The sequence below is a fragment of the Periplaneta americana genome, chromosome 8, assembly GCF_040183065.1.
Source record: "Periplaneta americana isolate PAMFEO1 chromosome 8, P.americana_PAMFEO1_priV1, whole genome shotgun sequence".
NCBI lineage: Eukaryota > Metazoa > Arthropoda > Insecta > Blattodea > Blattidae > Periplaneta > Periplaneta americana.
In genome coordinates this window covers 48,006,932-48,026,921 of record NC_091124.1, presented here as the reverse complement: position 1 = coordinate 48,026,921, position 19,990 = coordinate 48,006,932, and positions in this window count along the sequence as shown.

Genomic DNA, 19,990 nt, shown 5'->3' with positions numbered 1-19,990 from the left:
TACCTTAAACAAACTGCATTAAAAGGTACGAGGAATTAAATATTGTTTGTACGTATTATTTCCAAAAGAAATTTATTAAAAAAATATCAAATGTGCGTAGAAAACGAAATATGATTTTCTGAAATTATTTTAGGTCGAGAATGTGCAAATCTGTTAAGTAATCTTGAAAAACGCCAGAATATTCAAGAAAATAAACGTAGACAACGTGATGGAATATTATTGGCTAGTTACGCAATTTCTCGCCTGTGATTTAAATTAATTCAACGACGGAGAAACAGTAAAGAGGTTTATGATTAAGGATGCCGAATTAATTTGCCAAATTGAATAAAAGTTTTCGAGAGTCTCACGTTAATCAAGCGCTTTCCTAATAGTTCGCCACTGGCCGCCTTAGCGATTACGATAAGGTGACGCAGGTCACAGCATTTTATATTTCCCATCCTACTCTGCAGTCTCCTCTCCTAGTAAACAAACTATTTCAAATCGAGTGCCTCACGTAACCGAAAATTGTGCCCATGTATGCGGTAGAGCAGCCGTGGCGAAAATGTGACTCACGAACACATGGTGGCTCGCAATGATAGCTATGCGCTTCCTACCTCCCACAAACCCCATCCTCTCACTCACTGGAGTCAAACTCCGCTCCATTTGTATTTGTCTCTGACCTGCGAGTGGCGAATCGTCGCAATGTCTCTCTCGAAACCATGAACCTCTACAAAAACGAAAGTTTCAAGTAGGATGGGAGGACGCATTTTTTTTTTTTTTTTTTTTTTTTGCTGCCAATATGAGGAAATATTAAATGTATGATTTGTTCATAAGTATTACGAGGAAAACGTTTTCCTTGTAATACTTATGAACAAATTGTAAAACGGCATTATACTACATGTTACTCATGAAACATTAAAAGCTTAAGTGTTATTATGATTATCATTATCATTATCAACATCATCATCATCATCATCATCATCATCATCATCATCTCTGTACGTCGATCCTTTTTCAGCAGATGTACGAATAATGCGGTTAGATCTTCAATTTAAAGTCACAGATTTACAATGTGATGTTAAATGAAAGCTAGATGTAAGGACTTGACAAATGTTTAACTTTTAAAATCTTTGCCAAAAAAATAAAAAAATATCCGAAGCTTCGTTCTTTCGCTTGCTCTTTTGAAGCCATGTTCGCTACAACTTACGTTTGTGAAAAATTATTTTCAACAATGAAAATAGTAAAAACCAAATTTAGATCACGACTGACAGACAAATACCTTCGTGATCAACTACGACTGGCAGTAAGTGACATAACTCCTGATTTTGAAACTCTGTCGCAGAGACATTCTGAAGACAGTTAATTTTAGGTTGTTGATAATTTGTCCTTTGTTTTATTGTTCATTTCTTTCTTCGTTACACGTATTAAACATTAGTTTGTAGCCTTGTACTGTATAAAATTATATTTAAGTGCTTGACGTAAGGAAAATGAAAATTCGTTAATAAGGCAGACAGTTGCTTCACTTCCTCTCCGGGTGTCCGCCTCCCTCCATAGGTGCTATGCACGTTGCAGGTTACACAGTGGCTCGGCGCACGATCGCATTTTCGCCACGGCTGCGGTAGAGTAAACAAAAGGTACGAAATACAAGCGGAATAACGTCTTCACTGTCCTTGCAGGAATTCGAACCCAAGAACTGTAGTGTGATTAGCTAGTACTTGAACGAAGTAGAAAACTTCATTTCGTAACGCATAGTAATAATTTATAAGTTCTATTTACATCAGAATAATTAAGCTGATAACGCATGCCAAGTGCATGCTTTTTACCACGGACATAAAGCCATCGATTCAGTTACAGCATATTGAAAAAGTGTGCATTGCATTCCATTCGCTGCCCGATCTACGGCCTGCTGGAGCCAGTCAAAGGCATGTGTGCGAGCGATCTTGAAGAAGCGAAGGGCATTGCTGTGGCGATACATGGCGACCAGCTGTTTGTTTTCTAAACGGATGTCACGAGTTCAAAGACCACCTACAGCGACTGTTACGAAGCTGGCTGCGATAATTGTCCACATTTCATCGCCGAATCGGACTTCGCTCCCATCGAATATCTCCATGAAAAATTGAGATGTTTTCACATGCCAGTCGATGAGTACGAGGCGTTATTCGATTGCGAAGCACATCAAACTTGATTATTTATATCCAGCTGTTCTCTTTCCGAGAAAAAAACATGTTCTGCTAGATGATTATGCGCTCGTGCTCGCATATGTAAGTGAATTTGCGAGAGTCATTCTGTCTATGAATGATAAAGTGCATAGCGGAGATAGAACGATTTCCTTGGGGAGGGTCACAATAGAATGATAAAGTAAGCTAATTCTCAAATACCTACCTTATCATGAGCATAGGAATGCGCCTATACGTATAAAAAAGATAAATACGTATACTATTATTGGAAACTACGTAAGGGCTTTTCCATCTCAAATCGATCGAAATATAGAGAAAACTGACCTTGAAATGTTTGAATACAATGAAGCTTTTTCTGTCCGTTGACAACTGTGATACAATGCTTTGTGCAAAGTTTGAGGCATCAGAACTTCATAGTGTTTAAATTAAAAATATTTAAATTTATCGTATTTTCATAAAATTAGCAACTTTAAACTTGTTGTGGCTCCGAAACCCTCTCACCCAATGATCAAAATCATGGTTCATTTTGATGCTGAAAAGTTAAAGTTTATATTGACATGTAAACAGTTTTTCTTACTTTTTATGGAAATGGAGAAATTTAGATTTTTCTTCCTTAAGACGCCTTTGCCCATGAAAAAATTTTTTTTAAAATATATGGTTAGATTCCGCAATTGAAAGTACAAATAAATACATATTTTTTTACTGGTGCACCGTTGATAAGAAAGTATTGAAAATATCAAATAAAGAAAATAAATAGTACGCGCGTGAACTAACCAGCTGACTGTATGTAGTCGAGACAAGCAAGGCCAGGAGACAAACACGTGATGTGTCGCCTAGCAGTCATGGCTGGGCTAGCTTTATCACAAGTTTTCATAAACACAGGAGTAAAATGACGCCCAAATCTCGCTTATCTTCAGCTCTCAGCCAGTGTGTGGGGTACTGCGCCGTTCAAGCCTAGGCGTGTGAAAATAATTTATTTAATATCCTCGAAACTTATTGCCGAGCCACTAAGCAAACATTGCCGAATCCCTCTTAATAATGCAAGGCTTTTTCTCAATATTTTTTACATTTTTACAATGGGGCAAAAAGCCTAAAAGTAAGTAAAATCAGATTGTCTGTCTCTCTGTATAAAATAAAAATAAGTATTACTTATCATAACCTACTAAATGTCAGCTTCAAAATGAGTTCCCGTTCAATGTTCTGCAGTAAATGGTTCCAGAGTTCTGAGCGCTGAAAGAAGCTTGTTTTTATAAAATACGCTAAATTTGTCGCTCAATAATACGAAAACCGTTTGACTTTCGATAGTATATTTTTGACAATGCACTCTCCTCAGCACCTTCTATAAATAGGGAAAAAATTAGAGTATTAAAAAAGTGCGAGGTTTTTTACTGATCGATTTCATATGGAATAGCCCGTAAGTCATACGTACAGAGTGTTCCATTTATCTTGTGCACCTATTATAACTTTTTTGTTTGGGTAGGTATTGGAATTCTTGTTTTCGAGAACGAGGGGCTAACATGAGTGTGGAGATTTGGTGCATGTAACTACATTATGGTACAAGATACACGTGACGTCATCAATTTTTCAAATAGCGCTACATAATTTTATCATGTTACATTGATTACACACTTTAAGACGAGTTCAAAAATGTATCACAATGTCACCTTCCCAATCAGTTACAACGAGGGGCTAACATGAGTGTGGAGATTTGGTGCATGTAACTACATTATGGTGCACGATACACGTGACGTCATCAAATTTTAAATAGCACTACATACTTTAATCACGTTACATTGATTACATACACTAAGGCGAATTCAATAATGTATCACAATGTCACCTTCCAAATCAATAACAACAACAAAATGCAAAATGAATGCCATCAGAATGTGCCGTTTGTTGTGGTGCCCCATTCATCTTACACAAACTTACACAAAACGAAAGACGATTGATGTCCGTACACATCATGTGTTGTGTGTTTGCTGTCTTAACATGTAAACACACCACAACTGTCGACGCCACAATTCAAGTACAGTGGCCTGCACGTTCTCCGGACCTGTCGCCGCTCGACTTCTTCTTGTGGCGAACAGTAAAGGACAGTGTGTACCAGAACATTCTGACAACACCAGACGACATGCAGCAACGCATTCGACAGGCTTGTATGTTCATTCAGCCAGCATCATGCCGGGTAGTCATACGGTCTTCCTGGGAACGCCTTCGAATGTGCATTAATGTGAATGGTCACCATTTGGAACATCTTCTGTGACTCTCAAAGCATAACATTATCACATTGAAAGTACATTTTTGTTTCATAATACTATAGCCTACTTAAGCCTGTTTTGTAAATTGTGTACAATATTAAAATAATATCCGATCAATGTACGTCTTAATTCTTGATGATAGTGTAATAGTTAAAATAGCGTATTTTAGTATAGGTACATAATGTAAGGGGCTTTCAGACATTGACTTCTTTCAAAAGCATATTGTCAGAAAGTCTGCTTTTCTTCTCTAGAGTAGGATTTTTCTTAAAATATTACTTTTGTGGAATATTTATTTTAATACACTCGTATCAATTTTCCCACATTAATCATCCTTTCGATCCAAATTGTCTTAACACTAAATTGTAATTGTTTAAATCTTAGAATTACATGTAACTGAACACATGTACACTTTGCTCTTATTATTATTACTATTATTATTATTATTATTATTATTATTATTATTATTATTATCATTATTATTATTACATTGTTTTCTGTATTGATGTTATTTATATTTTTTATGTATTTTATACTGGTTGAGTGGAAGAGAAGGTCTTATGGCCTTAACTCTGGCAGTACCAATAAATAAATAAATGAATTAAATAAATGAACAAATAATTTAAATTGTAGGAAAGGTCATCGTAGTATCAATCTTTATCACTAGAATGCATTTTCAACAGTCTTCAAGATCTACAGGGTGATCCGTTTGGGTATGGATAAAATAAAAACCCCGTAAAACATTTACTACTGAACTTTATTTGTTGAAACTTTGTGCATACAACACTGAAAGATGGGAGATTCCTCAGAGCTCAACATGACCCCCATTGCGCACCCTGCACAACTCATAACGGTGGTGCAATTCAGCCCATGTCCGTTGTAACATAAGAGGGGTGATTTGTTGGAAAGCTTGAGCAATTTTTACTCTCAAATCATCAATGTTCCTGGGTTTCTGTGAATAGATAATATCTTTAACAAAACCCCACACGAAGAAGTCAGGAGGGGTTAGGTCTGGGGAGTTTGGGGGCCAAGCCAAGAGATAGCTGCTTCTCGTACTGGGTTTCGCCTGTGACCTCCTGCATGTTTTTTTTAACACAGAACCTGTTTCTACAAATGTTCGATACCACAACATCATGGAATCGTATTTAGGTACATTACGCACACCATACTCACGTCGAAATTCCCTTTGAACTCTTTTAACACTCTCAAATTTAGCATACCAAAGAACACATTGTGCCCGCTGTTGATTTGTAGTAGCCATTTTAATCATCTACGATTTTCATTTGTCCTTTCAGATTATGCATTTTTTATTGTCATATATGGAAATTTCTATTATTTAATCATAATATAACCAGGAAGAAATTTTTCTACTATCATAATAGCTTTATACTAATAAATTAATAATTCTGTGGCCGGGAGGAAAAAGGTCTTAAGTAAAATTTTATACTTTTCAGGAGAGCAGCAGAAAGATTGAAATTGGTTTCAATTATAGAGTTTTTTTAATTAAGAATTTTTTGCTGGATATTATTTGTTTACATTTCTTCTGAAATAGGTAATGTTGCTCATTTAACAATTTTCTTTATTATTTCCAAAAATAGCCGCACTTAAGCCCTTTTAAGACTAGAACCCAAACTGAGAAGAAGGGACTCTTAAATATAAGACCTTTTTCATGTAAAAATAAATAAGAAATGTAAATTATTAGGAATGCAAAATGGGTCTTAAACAATTATACAACTGTTTAAAGTTTTAAAAGGAAAGGGCATCAGTATGTGATAAAATAGCGAAAATACAAGTTAGACCTTTGTAATAGGAAAGCATGGAAAGTAAACCTGTGATGTTTGTAAGGAATAACGTATTAAATATTCTTAAGTCCTTTATTCTGTGTGTGCTCGATTCAAAAAGTACTTAGGACATTTGGTAACGCTCTATAAATCCCGTCAGGAATCTTATTTGACTTTAACCATTTTACCAGATTGTAGGGAATTGTTTCCGCTTTCAGAATATATAAAAATCTCAGTTTAACAAAAAAAAATTGACTTAAGACCTTCTTCCTCCCGGCCACAGATAATATTATCCATACCCAAACGGATCAGACTGTAGTTTTGAATCATGAATAGAGCGTCAACTGTAGCGTCACAAGATGGAAGTGTTCCGTGATAGTATCTGTGCCACGCGCCAAATATGTCGTCACGTGAATATAGTCTATGAATAACTAACCTTATCCCCGTACGCTCTGAGACAATATGATCCCTAGTTACAATTCATAGGAAAAAATATGCAAATGCGTGAACTTTCGGGCCCTATTCATAACGAAAAATACTTCCCCATCGACGTCTCATTCCTTTCTAACTGCTCCAAATTTTCTTCCTAAACGTCTAATTTTATTCTGTCCATTACTTAATGGTTCCAGAAACAGTGTTGTGGGTACAGGTTTGGCAGTCGTGCCTCCGGCTATAGCAAGAACATTCGTCATTGTGGTAGGAGACACGCAGGTGTCTGTCTGGTAGCGACGTTTGACAGACGCACATGCGTCACGCACGCTAGGAATCCCAGATAAGCGTTTTTGTCACCGAGTACTTAAGGAGATGGGGAGAAGGTCCAGTCCTCTGAGGTGTCGCTGAAATGGCCAGATCGCTGCGGAACACCTGTTGAGTGGGCACTGTGCACGTATAGCTATACTTAAAAGCTTATTAGCACCGCTTGTTTTTCCTCTGGCGCACACACTTGGCTGGCGGGAAACTACCAGCTAATAGAGCTACCAACAGTGATGTTACATTTAATTCGAGGTATCACCTCCTTGGTGTCAATTTATTCAATACAAATGTCCCTACTTATCACCGCTGCGTCTGTAAGTGCTAACTGCGCTGGTTTTGCATTCAGATGTCTCGGGTTCGATACCCGACCAGGTCGTGATGGAATTTGTAGTGCACAAAGCAGACGTTGCAGAGGATTTTTCTCGGAGTACTCTCGTTTTCTTCTATCACTTCAACGAATACTCTCTACCACCCACTCATTTCATCTATCATCAACCATGGATAAATATATAATAGGATGCGAAACTGCGGTCAGCACCATCTGGCGGCAGGGGGCTTAAATAAGATGATCAGCGCCCGACGTCGTAGGTGGTGAACATTAGAACTACGTGTTGGGTACATTACCCAGAGTTCTTTATTTATCCGTTCGAGACGTTGCTCGAGAAGACAAGGTGGCAGCCAGAAACTTGCTAATAAATGAACATAAAATGGTACTACGTGTGTGTATAAGCAGTGTATGTTAAACAGTGATGTTTATGGACGTTGTAAAAATAGTGTTATTGAATGTATTGTAAAGTAATAGTAATATAATAAATTGAACTATCTAAGTAGTTTTTGCAGACTTTTCCATTGCGCTGTACAATAAATACCCAGATAATACAATCCCAATTATCTAACCTTTTGCTTTATTTTTTGTCTCTGTCTGGTTATATTTTAATTGGGTAGTGTAAAATAGATCGTCTCTTTTATCTTCCTGTTGTCTCCGATAAGGATTTTCAGTAGAAGATGCTGTGAGGAATAAGAATGTACCTGAATGTTTTATTTTAAATTGGGTTAGTTTTGAATATCGATGAGGGTGGGAGGGAATACTTTCTGCACAGTTTAACATTTTCGTCACCAGGCGCGCTGCTAAATGCATGGAGTAATTAGTTTTTATTTTCGGTACTTGGTACCACCCACTCATTTCATCTATCATCAACAATAGTAAACATAGACTGGGGTGAAGTTTTGAAGGCACCAGATATAGGAAGGGCTTGAGACTCCGAGTCCCTGGGGCTTATCAGACTACTCGTATGCGGATGGGCTCTATCAAGGGCTGAGGCATGATGGTCCAGCTGTCAGCGTCGTCTGATTAGGAAGGAGAACAAGCCGAGACAAGCAGAACAAAGGGGAGACAAGAAGAATAGAGATAAGGAAAGGAAAACAAAATGAAGACAAGGAGAAAATCGAGATACATGAAGAACAAGGAGTACACAAAGAAACCAAGTGAAGGCATGGAGACCAAGTGGCGTAGAAGTCTAACAAGTGAATTCAAGAAGAACGAGGGAAATGCGAGGACAGCGAGGGTCATACAAGGATAAAAAGAAAAATAAAAGCAGCATAATATAGTTCTGATTCAGCACAGTAAAGTTATGCCACCGCCAGATTGCGTCTGTCTGTATTGGTGACTAGTTGACAGCACACGCAAAAGTTAGTATGATGTAGGCTGTGCTCGAATATGAATGTAAGTAAAATTGAACAGCGGTCATACTTGAAAATTACAGTTCTTCGTGGCAGAAATGCTCATCAGTGTCATTCTGAGCTAAGAGAAGCATTGGGTGATAGTGTGTTGTGAACATCCTCCCTACTCACCTGATTTCAGTCAATGCGACTTTGATTGCGAAGAAGCCTCTGCGTGGGAAGCGGTTTGCAAACAGGGAGGACATCTTAACAGCGTTTCAACGAGAGGTGATACACATAGACGAATCGCACACAGCCGATGGTGTTCAACGCCTGCATCATTATTGGAAAAGATGCCTTGGGGGATTATTTTGAAGGGTGTTAGCTGTGAGTAATGTACTTTGTTTCCTTTTGTGCATAATAAAACAATGATTTCTATTTATTTATCTTTCACTTTCCCTTACCCATTGCCTTCTGTACTCGGACCCAATTTGGTACCAGCATTGCGAAGCACTTTCCAGTGACCTTCAATCGCATATAGTGAATTTCTATTCCTACAGCTTTATTGGCTGATATAATAAAGTTACCATGACCCTCGTATATTATACTGTATACGTTAGACACAAAAGTTAATAAGCGTCGTGATTTACATGTGACTCTAAAAGACACATGGAACACCTGGAATTATTTAGTAATTTGTACTCAGATCAGTCCACGTTTTATTGTGAGTTGTATCTGATACTGGTATGTGCGAATATTCCGTTCCATAAACTTGAGAATCCACATTTTAAACATTTCATTGAAAAGTATACGTCTAGAAAATTTCCGACTCGAACAACCATGTATACACAATATTTGCCCTTGTGTTATGAAATAGCTTTAAATTCTACACAATCAGCTGTTGGTAACAATAAAAGTGTTAAAATAAACTGAAGAGAGTTCTTGAAAAATCCTGATTATTCGAAATTCTGTGAAGTGCAGTATACTAAATAATGAACAAGCACAAAATTAGGTTATAATAAATAAAAACTATTTCAAATTCGCACCAATAACATCATGTGATGTCGAAAGAACATTTTCTTGTTCGAGTGACAATCAAAACAGATTTATATTTCACAATTTATGAATGTACACAGTTGTACATTGCACGAAAATTAGTGTCACTTATAGTACACCATTATTATTTATAATGTATCACCATTTTCTACAAAGAAAAGAATGAGGTTTGTCGTTTTCGTAAATGTATGTAATACTGTAGGGTAAATTAGGGTCTGTTGGACAGTCGGGCATGTTGGACACTCTGTACTTTAACGTGTTACCACGCCACTTGTGGGCACCACATTCTGCTAGAAGTCAATGACGGAAGTAGCCATGAGTGGGGCTACTTCCGTCATTGACTTCTAGCAGAATGTGGTGCCCACAAGTGGCGAGGTAACACGTTAAAGTACAGAGTGTCCAACATGCCCGACTGTCCAACAGACCCTAGTTTACCCTACTTGTTTTAGTCACCTGATTATACCGAGCAATATTTGATTCAAGCGTAGCAGTGCTCTGTAGAAGTCCCTGTACTACCCTTCCCCGTGTTTATTCTGCGTTTAATTTCCTCCCGAGTGTCATTTATATTTGTTACTGTTGCTCCAAGGTATCTGAATTTTTCCACTTCTCCAAAGGATAAATTTCCCATTTTTAAATTCCATTTCGTACAATATTCTGGTCACGAGACATAATCATATACTCCTTTGTCTTTTAGGGATTTACTTCCCAACCTATCTCTTTACTTGCTTCAAGTAAAATTTCCGTGTTTTCCCTAATATAACGTGTTCATAATTCTTGTGTTTGCTTCGTCTGCGATGTCCGTCGCGCTGACCACATTACCCCATCCTTCCAAGCTCTAAACTGGCTACGGCTTAACGAACGTAGAAATTTTCATTCTCTTGTTCTCCTTTTCCAAGTTATTCACACTTCTACACCTACCTACCTTGACTCCCGTTTCAGTTACCTGTCATCATATCATAATCTCTTCACACGCACGCAAAATAGCCGCATACTAGCCATACCAACGCATAAGACATCATCGTATTCATCATCATACACAATCTCGCTCTCGCGCTTGTGGAATACCCTACCCAGTGACATCAGACTGTCGGAATTTAGTAGCGTTCAACAGCAAGCTTATTGAGCATTTTCTTAGTGCGTAGAGTAGGTTTAATTTGTACTTAATCAATAAAAGAAATGCTTCTCTCTTCTTAACTTTTACAATAAACTGTCTAGCTTTTATTATTCAGTTAATCTTTTAGTACTTTTATTTTTATTGTATCTGTAAATTTAATATTAATTGTAATTATATTCTTAATATTGTAGTTGCAATCCCCTGGTAGAGGGGAAGAAAAGGCTTGATGGCCTTATCTCTACCAGGTTAAGTAAATAAATAAATAAATGACTGAATGAATGAATGAATGAATGAATGAATGAATGAATGAATGAATGAATGAATGAATGAATGAATGAATGAATGAATGAATGAATGAATAAATAAATAAATAAATAAATAAATAAATAAATAAATAAACAAATAAATAAATAAATAAATAATTGTTTGTGGATTTTCTCCTAACATATTCAAGTCATCCGCATAGACAAGTAGCTGATGTAACCCGTTCAATTTCCAATATTCTGTTGTAATGGATTATAATTGGTGAATTGACTGTTATTCAATCTTACTCTATTTCAGTCCGTTCATAAGACATATAGCAAATTGCCCTATTCATTTATCTTAATTCCAGTCTCCTAATTTCTATATAGTTGTTACATGCAATCATAGGAATTTCCTAAAATTCCTCGTCACTTGTTTTAAAGGAAATCTGTAAGCCTGATGTCTTTGAGTCTACTATTTAAACCCTTCAACTTTGGTACATATTTCATTGAAATTCCCCATTTCCACATCTCTCCCTATAAGATACAGACGCGACAGACTTGTGGCAGTAAAAATATCGCTGTCTCCTGTGCAAGTTTTTGTTTCCAGGATACAGACTTGGATAAACCAGGTGGTTTAATTTAGACTTCCACGCCCAAGTTGAGAGACGCGCACGATGACTACGTGCCGGAAGAATGTAAAATCTGACAGTTCACTGATTCATCACCGAAATGTCTCATTGTCACTACCGTTCTGCTTAACATATAATGGTGGAAGTTTAGAAAGAAACTGGTGATTCATTTTGGTTCCTAGGTATTTATAAATAATGACATTCAGGACATACTTTTCGTGCCACTGACAGAGAAAATTTGTAACCAGTTTGCTTATATTTTCTTGTACTCCAGGCAAGACAAATAGGGGAGACTTGGCTAATTCCGCAATATTAAGAAGTAAATCTATAATATTTTTATCAAAATGTTTATTGAAAAATATTATCAGGTATGTAGACATGGACGAAAAATTTCATTGCCAAATGAGATAAAGAGACCTATTAAAATGCAAATATATTTAGTTGTACATACATTACAGTTGAAAAAGAACAACTCGGGTAATTCCGCAACAGTGCGGATAAATCCGCAACAGGACTTGGCTAATTCCGCAGTCGTAAATAATTATGAAAGTAACATAAAAGGAACAATTTATAAGTAACAAAGCTTACTTTCTTCACAGCTGTGTAGCAAAACACGAAAAACAGCCAACTTTCGATGTTTCACTGTATTGCCGACAGAGGTGTCGATCAATATCCTTGATTTTTTTCTTTAGCACTGCAGAGGACATGCCTCCTGTTGACAGCCTCTCAAAACTTACGTTCACGCTATTGTAAAGCCGCAGTAAAATCATATATGCACTACTGCGGAATTGCCCGTACTGCGGAATTAGCCAAGTTTACCCTAAATTTATACAAGGTGTCTCGAAAATAAAGCAGCAAAAATTTTCTGGAATGTATTTTAATTAAAAAACACAAAAACAAAATATTTCAGTCTTCTAACTCAAATATATTTTCAAATATCAAAAGAACATGATTTGTGATTAGGCAGTGTTTTGGTGTACATCATACGTATTGGACATTTGTTTACTACCTGGTATCGAACTTTCCGCAGAATCAGAGAAGCTCTACAGAAACTACGTAATTACTCTGAGTTATGTTGAGTTTTCCACGAATTTAATGCTTAAAATTATGCAATCGCTTGTTCGAAAAAAAAAATAAAATAAAAACATCCGGAATATGTTTCCTAAAATTAACAGATACTCTTTCTGTCCTTTGTACCTTTCAGAGATTTTCTAACTTTCATTATTGGGGCTGGGCTTCAACAAATTCACAGAATGATAACTCGAAGAAAATTTGAAATAGGACTGTGACATATTTCTTTGGTATGTGGCTACTACCACAATTAATTTGTAGGTATATTTTTTAGATACCCTGTGTATGAACTTTTTGAGAATAATTAAAATTTAACCACATAGTGAAATATTCAATTGATTTAAAAGAAAGCAAACAGGTCATTCTAGATTTGAGGTTAGGAGGACGTCCCTATACTGGCAATGTTAATTTCATAAACTTTAGGAACATGTATCTCAAAAACTACTCACATTAGAGTCACAATTTTTTGCACACTGCTTCAGTAAGCTATATACAAGTAAAACCATCGATAAAATCTTGTCAAATAGGTGCTACTTAACTACAAAAAAATTATAAGCTAATAAATTAATATAAAAATTAAGAGTAAATCTAAACAAAATCCTACACATAAACAAATTGTGTAAATCTAATTTTTGTGGTAGTTTGTGTTGACGAAGGTTCATATACATTGAGTTAAAAATTTCAACCTTGTGAGTGAAATGGATTTAGAGATATATGTTCCTGAAGTTTATGAAATTAACATTGCCAGTATAGGAACTTCCTCCTCCACTTGAGTTGAATTCTAAATTGTTTACTGATAAACGATCTCTAGGAGGGCATATGAAAAAAGAATGACAATAAAAATGTGGCAGCCACCGGTATAGCTCAGGCGTTAGCTCGTTTGCCTTCTGATCCGGAGTTGTGCTTGGGTGTGGGTTCGATTTCCGCTTGAGCTGATTACCTAGTTGTGTTTTTTCCGAGGTTCTCCCCACCGTAAAGAGAATGTTAGGTAATCTTTGGCGAATCCTTGGCCTCATCTACCCTGATACCATCTCGCTATCACCAATTCCATCGACACTAAATAACCCAGTAGTTTATACAGCATCGTTAAATAAACAAGTAAAAACCTAGCAGAAACTACTACGGCTGTAATAATAATAATAATAATAATAATAATAATAATAATAATAATAATAATAAAATCCCGAAAAGACAAAGTATATGATTATGTCCCGTGACGAGAATATTGTACGAAATGGAAATATAAAAATTGGAAATTTATCTTTTGAAGAGGTGGAGAAGTTCGAATATCTGGGAGCAACAGTAACAAATATAAATTATACGCGGGAGGAAATTAAACACAGAATAAATATGGGAAATGCCTGTTATTATTCGGTTGAGAAACGTTTATCATCCAGTCTGCTGTCGAAAAATCTGAAAGTTAGAATTTATAAAACAGTTATATTACCGGTTGTTCTATATGGTTGTGAAACTTGGACTCTCACTTCGAGAGAGGAGCAGAGATTAAGGGTGTTTGAGAAAAAGGTGCTTAGGAAAATATTTGGGGCTAAGAGGGATGAAGTTACAGGAGAATGGAGAAAGTTACACAACACAGAACTGCACGCATTGTATTCTTCACCTGACATAATTAGGAACATTAAATCCAGACGTTTGAGATGGGCAGGGCATGTAGCACGTATGGGCGAATCCAGAAATGCATATAGAATTTTAGTTGGGAGGCCGAAGGGAAAAAGACCTTTAGGGAGGCCGAGATGTAGATGGGAAGATAATATTAAAATGGATTTGAGGGAGGTGGGATATGATGATAGGGAACAATGGCGGCTTATGTGAGAGCGGCAATGAACCTCCGGGTTCCTTAAAAGCTAGTAAGTAAGTAAGTAATAATAATAATAATAATAATAATAATAATAATAATAATAATAATAATAATAATAATCGTCGTCGTCTTCCTAACAAGTATTAGGCCGAGTGGCCTGTTACGGTCTCAAACTAGAATTTTCAGTCCAGCTAGAGATCTTTTGCCATGCGGATGGTAATGAAACAGTGCTTTTTGAATTCTGCATCGATCCATTCGTTCGAGATGACCCTTCCACTGAAGTTGATATTTGCTGATGAACTGCATAATGGGTTCTATTTTAAGTTCTTGCGTTATGTCATTTTTTTATGATCCCAGCGACTATATCCAGCTGTTGTTCTCATGAACCTCATAATAATAATAATAATAATAATAATAATAATAATAATAAAGTTACTTACATGGTTGGAACACACCAAGTGGATGAATGAGGATAGATCGCCTAAGAAGTAAGAAAATGAGAACGACCGAGAAGATATTGCTGAAGGACATGTCTATAGATAGAATTAAATGAAACTGGAAAAACCCGGAAACCTTACCGTCTACAGATCAATTCTACCGTACACAGCCGAACCATAAGTAATGTTATTAATTTCATAGGGTTATTCTTTGACATATTTCAAACACAAAAAGATTAATACAATTTTACTCGTTTTTGCTTCCTTTCCGAGATAAAAATTGTTTGAAAAATTTCTTAGCGTGTTTTAGGAAAGTCATTGATTTAATTTCCAATATGCTCAGTCAATTAATAAGAGCAGTGTATTATAATATATATAATAAATGATTGAAAGAATTGTAGTTTTGTCATTTAAATATGCATAAATTTGATCCGAAGAAATGTAACAATTTAAAATCCTTTTTAGAACAATAATTACATTCCTTCGGATCAAATTTCTGCACATTTAAAGGCCAAAACTAAAATTGTTTCAATCCTACATCGTCATAATACTGGGTGTTCATTTCAAAGTGTGTCATGACGTCACTGTTGGTGAGTCAGCGATTTGAAGCGAGTTTCAGCTTTTATGTCAGAGAAGTTGCCTATTAATCAAGGCGTTCCATCTGAACTTGAGAACGTGTACGGTATAACTTGAACGTCGTAGCAACAGATGGCGGTCTGTACGGTCTGTGTGCTACCATAACCTCTTTCGAACTGTGTTTTGCGCGGGCAAGTCGTACGCAGGGTATTTGTTATCATCGGTTCCGTACGGCAACATTCCACAAAACAAATCAAATGCTCCATGTCCATGTTGACCGTCGAAGTTAATGTCAACAAATAGGCTACGTAAGTAATCGTCTTAACCCTCTCCCCATATCCCGACAGTAAGAAAAAAAACTCACCTCAGTACGTGTTTCCAAACAGTTCACATTCCTGCCACTACAGGTGTTACCGTACGTATCGGTAAGTACTCTTTAGAATGAACGCCGTACTTGCTAGGCAACTTCTCTGGCACATAGGTAATACGCCTCTGCGGAAGTGTAGGAAGATTGAATTCTCTAGGCTCCTCGGCTAGCCACATGCCGACATACAGCGAGCCATGACACACTTTGAACTGAACGCGCAGTAGACTGTTCTCTTAAAGCATATTGGGAATTGAATCAATGGCTTTTCCAAAACACGCTATGAAATGTTTCATATAACGCAATTTTTATCTCGAAAAGGAAGAAAAACCGAGCAAAACTGTATTAAACTTTTTTGTTTGAAATATCTCAAAGAATAACCCCGAACTTAATGACGATTCACCTTATACATTCACCCAAACGCCTATGTACTGTAGGTATCTACTTGATTATCTATTACTCATGATCTCAAACCTTACTTTCTTATGTAAAGAAATAGTTATATACGTTACAAGAGCGGTATGTTGACGTTTTCATGGTCGAGGAAAAGATTGAAAAAGCGAAACGTAGTTGAGCTTTTTTAATTTCCGAGAACATGAAAACAAACATACCGCTCGTGTATCGTACATTATTTTGTGCGAAGATCGTTTATTACATACCTGAAAGACGAATTTCTAATTAGTTGCAATGAAATCTCCATGTTGGTTTCTATTTAATGACGGCAACTTCGGAAAACCAAAATATCTTTCTTCAACATTGTTCCTATAAAATGTTTTCTGTGTTTACTATACTCCAGCAGGCCGTGATATACGTCTGTCTTCCCCCCCCCCCCAGTCTATAAATGCGAACTTAAAACAAACGGTAAGGTTATGTAATGATTTATTTTTCATTTTAATATTTTAACAATATTATTTATATAACATATTGCAGTAATAACATCGGCATCTGGAATCTTGTTGATTTTTTCACTGCTTCCTTAATGTTACTTTATCAGGAATGCAATAAGTTTCGTGGAGTAGTACAATTTACTTAATTTTTGCAAATATTTGAAAACAATAATTAACATTGCAACTTAGGTGAAATTGCAGTGGTAAGTTTCCAATTTATAATTATTACTATGTTGAACGTCTCTAGAAATAATATGTTAAAAGCCTAAAGCAGTAAAATGAATGTCGCGCTTAAGCGGTAAGAAGAGGGAAATTGTTATGTGTGTTACGTTGGGAATACTGAATGTGGTATTTCACACTTACCGCGTATTAGTTCTGTGCGGAAAACAAGTAAATACGCACGATCTCGCACAAACGTTTTATGTTCCATGGTTGTCGCATTTGCTGTAATGCCACCCGCTCATTTTAACACAACTAGGAAATGCATCGGCTTTGCATTGCATGTTCGTGCTAGACTGAAGTTTCAAGTGAGAGCGTCGGCGGTCTGTGCTGTAGAACATAAATGCGTGCACACGCCAACCAACGCTGTCGCTGGAAGCAGGCGCACTGCTGCACCTTGCGGGTAGGCAACTCATCTTGCGCTGTGCAGTGGCGGGCAGTAAGGCGCTGACTCTGTTAATCAGTATTACAGTCACGCTTCCTTCACTGCGTATAAAAATTCAATAAAAATCCTTGGAACCAAGATCAAATATTTATCCATGTTATAAAACATGTTTCTGCTTGTGTTGCGAAGGCGCTGCATGACGTTTCACTTCCAGTTCGGTCGATAAATGACGTCTCCGAAGCAATGTGGGACTAATCCGTGTTAGCTCGTCCGGCGCGGTTCTAAGAAAAGGCTTGTCATAGTTTAAAAACAGAAAAGGCTCAGTAATGTTTTATTTTTAGACACAATTGCTGGAATATCTACTTATAACATGTAACATTTTATTATTAATATTTACTACTGATACCACTATTATTTCTACCACCACCGCTACTACCATCACTACTACTATCACCTATACTACCACCATCACTACCACTACTACTATCATTATTGCTCTAACTATATAATTACCAATACCACTATTATTTCTACCACCACCGCTGCTACCATCATTACTACTACCACTATTACTACCACCATCACTATTAGCATCACTACTACTACCACCACCAATGGTACTATAACATCACTACTACTACTACTGCCACCAGTGGTACTACTACCATCGCTGCTACTATTGCCACCAATGGTACTATTACCACCACCAATAATAGCATCACCATCACTAGCATCATTATTACTACTACGATCAGTGGTACTATTACCATCAATACTACTACTGTCACTAATGGTACTACCACCCATGGCACGACTACTATCACTATCATCACTGATACTTCTACTACCACCAATGGTACTACCATCACTACTACTACCACCTATGATACGACTACCATTACTAATATTTCTACCAGTGGTACTACTATCACTACTATTACCACCACCAAAAGCTACTACTAGTATTACCATCACTACTACTGCTAATGACACTACTATTACCACCAATGATACTACTGCCATCACTACCATTGCCACCAATGGTACAATTACCATAATTATTACTACTACCACCAGCTACCATCAATATTACTATCACTATTGGTACTACTACCGTCACTACTATTGCTAATGGTACTACTACCATCTCGACTACTGCTAATGGTAATATACCGTCACTACTACCATCACTGCTACCGCCAATGGTGCTACTACCATCATTACTACTACTGCCACCAATGGTGCTACTACCATCACTACTACTACTGCCAGCAATGGTGCTACTACCATCGGTACTACTACTGTCATCAATGGTAGCATTACTATCATTACTACTACTGTCACCAGCTATCATCAATAGTACCACCAATGGTACTAATATCATCAGTACTACTATTACTGACACCATCACAACTACTGTTTTCACCATTGGTACTATTACCATCACTACTATTACTGCTACCAGTGGTACTGTTACCATCATTGCCACCAACTACCATCACTACTACTACCACTAATGGTATTACTATCTTTAGTACTGCTAATGGTACTACTACAGTCACTACTACCACTGCAACAAATGGTACTATTACCATCATTACTACTACTGCCATCAATGATATTATTACCTTATTACTACTACTGCCACCAGCTATCGTCACTACTACTACCACCAGTGGTACTACTATCATTAGTACTGCAAATGGTACTACTATCATCACTACTACTGCCACTGCACCAATGGTACTATTACCATCGTTACTACTACTGCCACCAATGGTACTATTACAATTATTACTACTACTGCCACCAACTACCATAACTACTACTACAACCAATGGTACTAATATCATCAATACTGTTACCAATGGATCTACTACATTACTTCTACTACCACCAATGATAGAACTACCATCACTACTACTGCTGCCACCAATTGTACAAATATCAATACCTAATTATTACCACCAGAACTACTTTCACTAACAATAGTATCACCAGTACTACTAATAGTAGTACTATTAGTATTACTAACACCATCAATAGTATCACGAGTATTAATACCACACCAATACTAATGTTACCACCACTGGTCCTCATAATATTACATGGGTATTATGTACTTGGTGTGCTTTTCCGAAATCCGAAAAAAAAAAAAAAAAAAAAAAAAAAAAAAAACTCTTTTCCAGTCGTCATTTCACGAATTCTTGCGGTCTGCACTGGGATTTATTTAGTTATGTATCCCTTACTCTTTGCTCAGTTTTATTTCTGGTAATATAATTCTTGAAACAACACAAGGTCATCACATTGAAAACAGACGAACATTCTTATTCTTTAGTATCGATTTTTCTTCTTTCAATATACGAGTACTATACCTTTTATTATTTTCTCTGGGCAACTCGGTGTTATTGCCCTCTTTTTTCTACCCTTGTTAACTCAAAGATTTAAGAGTAATAAAGGATAATTTTAGTAATTTTAATAAACATTTCATTAACAATTGGTTACATTTTGTAATGTGTATGTCAGACTGAGGTACGAACAAGACGTGAACCTGTCATCTTAATTACATACCATGAATAAAGAT